At 56.6% G+C, this 4,335-nt stretch overlaps 1 long non-coding RNA gene across 1 annotated transcript; it reads left to right on the top strand.

The window, feature by feature from the left end:
* The first annotated feature begins 979 nt into the window (after nucleotides 1–979).
* Nucleotides 980–1,982, top strand: LOC112123037. The gene is made up of 3 exons (XR_003370308.1): nucleotides 980–1,021; nucleotides 1,480–1,548; nucleotides 1,746–1,982. It is a non-coding gene; the product is annotated as an uncharacterized LOC112123037 (long non-coding RNA).
* Nucleotides 1,983–4,335: the final 2,353 nt, after the last annotated feature.

Below are 4,335 nucleotides of genomic sequence, written 5' to 3'. Positions count from 1 at the left end.
TGGGGGCCGACTGGCTAAGCAGCAGTTCTGCAGAAAAGGACCTGGGGATTACAGTGGATGAGAAGCTGGATATGAGTCAGCAGTGTGCCTTTGTTGCCAAGAAGGCTAATGGCATATTGGGCTGCATTAGTAGGAGCATTGCCAGCAGATTGAGGGAAATGAATATTCCCCTCTATTTGGCACTGGTGAGGCCACATCTTGAGTATTGCGTCCAGTTTTGTGCCCACTACAGAAAGGATGTGGACAAATTGGAGAGAGTCCAGCGGAGGGCAACAAAAATGATTAGGAGACTGGGGCACATGATTTATCAGGAGAGGCTGCGGGAACTGGTCTTATTTAATCTACAGAAAAGAAGAGTGAGGGGGGATTTGATAGCAGCCTTCAACTACCTGAAGGGGGGATCCAAAGAGGATGGAGCTCGGCTGTTCTCAGTGGTGGGAGATGACAGAACAAGGAGCAATGGTCTCAAGTTGCAGTGGGGGAGGTCTCGGCTGGATACTGTGGAGTCTCATCATAGGCACATTTAACTTATGCGATTTTAACTATACGCGCTCGGCAAAACAAAACAGAACAAAAAAACAATTTAAATATTGTACCTGTAGTGCGGGCGATTCCGCCCGCCATTCCACTCAATTAGCGTTTGACTATACGTGATTTTCGCCTTACGCGCTGACTTCAGAACCTAACCTCTGTGTAAGATGCGACTCACCTGTATTAGGAAGCACTATTTCACTAGGAGGGTGGTGAAGCACTGGAATGGGTTACCTAGGGAGGTGGTGGAATCTCCATTCTTTGAGGATTTTAAGGCCTGGCTTGACAAAGCCCTGGCTGGGATGATTTAGTTGGGGTTGGTCCTGCTTTGAGCAGGGGGTTGGACTAGATGGCCTCCTGAGCTCTCTTCCAACCCTAATCTTCTATGATTCTATGCAGCTGCTGTTTCTCTTTCCAGGTGACGGATTGTCTGACCAGCGTGAAGTCAGTTAACAAGACAGACGCGCTGAGCCTTCTCTCAACATTTGGGGTGAGCCACCTGCTGCCCATCAGGGTGCAGACTGGGCCTTGCCACTGCTAGCTCTGAGCAGGGCTGGCTGCCTTTTGGGACTGCTTAGGCCCATCGCTCCCTTCGTATCAGTTCACCCAGGACAGGTCCCCAGCTGGGTCTCTGAGCTTTCCTTGCAGTGCATGAGCGCTGTCTGTCGGAGCAGGATGCTGCCCCTGGAGATCTGCAGGAAAGAATGGGATGGCAAACTGGCCTGGCCTGCTGACCTCCCATAGCTCCCAGCCTGCAGGGGCCCCCCTCGGATGAGACGTGTGACCAGCCCACGAACCGTACTGCAGTGCGGCGGCAGGACCGGGTCACTACTTCCCAGTGAGCGTGGGGGGCAGAGTGCTGGGGCCGAATGGAAGGACCCAGAAGGGTCGTTCTTTGTGGCCCAGGCTTTCTGGGGTCACCTCTGACTCTGAATGTTGTTGTTTCAGTCTCTGGCGAACATTGCACAAGCGTCCAAGGAGGATCTCTCCCTCTGCCCAGGCATCGGGCCCCAGAAGGTGAGTGGGAGCTGGATGGAGAACTTCTCTCTGATGCACCAGCTGGACGCTCATCCTCCCCCAGTGCCTTACCTGTGCACCAAAGGGGCTGCATGGAACCAGCTGGGTGCATTCCTGGGTGAAAGCCCCACCAGAGGATGCTGACCCCAGAGCTCCAGCCTTCACCAGCTCAGGGCTTTCCTCTGCTTTCCTTACAGGCCAAGAGGCTCTTTGACACCCTCCACGAGCCCTTTCTGAAGATCCCCAAATGAGCGGAGCACTTCCCCTACAGCACTGCCAGCAGCACAGACAAGCAGGAATAAACAACCCCCTTTGCCCAGCAGGCCACGTGTCCCTGCCAGCACGCCGTATGCTGTCTGCCAGGAAGCCAGGGCCTTGGGGGACACTCAGCAACTGTTTCTGCGAGTCTGGACTTTGACCATAAAACATGCTGTGTAGCATCACAGCTTGGCCTGGCCACCAAACAGCATCTCACGTGGCTTTGGGACATGGAGTCCTCCTGCCCAAGCTGTGTATGCCCCTAGGGAGTGGGGGGGCTCATCAAACCTCACTGCCAGATAATGGGTAAAGCAGAAACGTGGACACAGCCCCACCTGGCATCTAGGCTTCCCATATCCTCCCAGGGAGGGGTGCTGGCTGGCTGGCTCAGGAATCTCCGCCTGGGGAAGTGTGAGGGAGCTGTTCCAGTCCCCTCCACCCAATGCACTGACAGCATGTGTTGTAGCCTGCAGCCTCAGGGGCATGCACTGCAGGTGCAGGAATACATGTGTGGGGGAGTCCCCTGCTAGGGACCCTCCCAGCCCCTTCCCTTGCTCCACTGCCACATGGGCAGCGAGCCCCTGGGAGGGAGCAGCCAATAGCTTCTAGTGCAACCAGGGGAGATTTGCTAGAGCAAGGACTCCAGGTCTCTGGGGTTAAAGCACTGCCTTGATGCCAGGAGCTGGAGTGGGGGTGGGGAAAGCCACCCACCCTTGTGTGCTATGGGCTCAGCAGGGAGCTGTCAGATCTGTAGGGTAAGCGCTATGGCCTCAGCTTTGAAACAGTCTGTAGGAGGAACCCTTATAGGGGTCTGACTCTTCACCAGCCCCTTAGATTGGACCTGTGGGCCTTCAGCACCCCTGCTTCACCCCGTGAGCTCCCTTCAGCATGTCCCACTGAGGCAGAGCCCTGAAGGAGACTTGTACATTTTCCAGCGATCACTGGAGCCACTCACAGCGTTTTCAAACCAGCAGGGGTTAGTAGCCATGCGGAACACAGCATAGGAAGTCCTTAGGTTAGCAGAGAGAAGTGTAGAAGTGCAGGGACTGGGTCGCGGAATGTAAGGCACCAGGTCGCAGTGGCTCTGGTCAGCACCGCAACCAGGATGTTAAAAGTCCTGTTGGCAGTGCTGCCTGGCTAAGGCAGACTAGTCACTACCTGTTCTGACCCCGTGCTGCACCCCGGAAGCAACCAGCAGTAGGTTCGGCTCCTAGGCGGGGAGGGCCACCGGGCTCTGCGCGCTGCCCCCCCCCCCCCAAGCACCGGCTCCGAGTGGGGGGCGGTGACTGTGGGTGAGAGCTGCACGCCTCCGCCTAGGAGCTGGATCTGCTGCTGGCCACTTCCGGGGCACAGTGCGGTCTGTGGTGCCAGGACAGGCAGGAAGCCCCGGCTGTGCCACTGACCGGGACCCGCCCAAGGTAAGCCTGCACTCCAATCCCCTGCCCCAGCCCTGAACACCCCCCCAAACCCAGAGCCCCCCTCCTACACCCCAAACCCCTCATCCCCGGCCCCACCCCACAGCCCTCACCCACGCACCCCAACCCTCTGCTCCAGCCCTGAGCCCCTCCCACACCCCCAGCTCTGTTGGGTCACGAGCTGTGGGAGCAGGGTCAACTGGGTCGCCAGAAAAAAAGTTTGAAAACCACTTGATTAAAGCATAGGCCATGGGGGGTAATCAGAGACCCCCCAAGCTGTAGTGAATCCTCTTGTTCAAGCTCAGTCATCCCTCAGATCCCACATCCATCGCAGTGTGCCCCCAAGAGCTTCCCACAGCCTGCACTTAGCCCCCACCTCACCGAGCTGGGGAGAGGCAGCCCAGCCCTATGTGGAGAGGCGGGGGAGTCTGTTTCTCTCTGGGTCCTTGGCTGCTAGGTGTCAGTGTCTAGGCCCCTGGATCTGCCACTGTCTGCTCAGATGCTCCATTAATGGGGTCTATGTGGGCCTCGATCACCCTAACAGCTGGTTACTATTCACCCCTGTGGCTTACCCTGCCCTGAGAGCAAACAGTCCCTTTCCACCCACGGGGGAAACTGAAGCACAAACAGGCCTCATAAAAATATTACAAAACATCCCCATTTTGTCTCAGGAGTTACTAACTCCAACCATGGCCACTGCCAGACACCACCGTCCCCCACACACCAGGGAGCTGCTCAAGCTGCCAGAGCTGAGAGAAGGGCAGCAGCTGGGGCAAGTTACAGGCACCATTGGAGCACGGTAGGGCTCCAAGGACAGCTCCAGAACCAGGGCTGAAACAAGTGGATGGTTGTGGGAGGGGATCTCTCAATTCCAGCACACGGTACAGCATAACAGCATCCCAGGTTTAGCTCACCAAGTTATACCAATGGAGCGTTAGGGTTTAAATGAGGCAAGTTAAATAAAATACCTCCTGTGAGCTTGGGAGAGTGGCATCTGGGAGTGCAGTGATTCAATGGTGGCTGCGGTTTGGGGGTCCCTGAGGTTTGGGGGGGTGCAGTGATCCATTGGGGGCAGCATCTCAGGGTTGGGGGACAGTGACTCGGTGGACACACA

The sequence above is a fragment of the Terrapene carolina genome, unplaced genomic scaffold, assembly GCF_002925995.2.
Source record: "Terrapene carolina triunguis isolate 2854851 unplaced genomic scaffold, T_m_triunguis-2.0 Scaffold16215, whole genome shotgun sequence".
Classification (NCBI taxonomy): domain Eukaryota; kingdom Metazoa; phylum Chordata; order Testudines; family Emydidae; genus Terrapene; species Terrapene triunguis.
The sequence above is the reverse complement of the archived record's forward strand: the minus strand, read 5'-3'. Positions and strand labels throughout refer to the sequence as shown.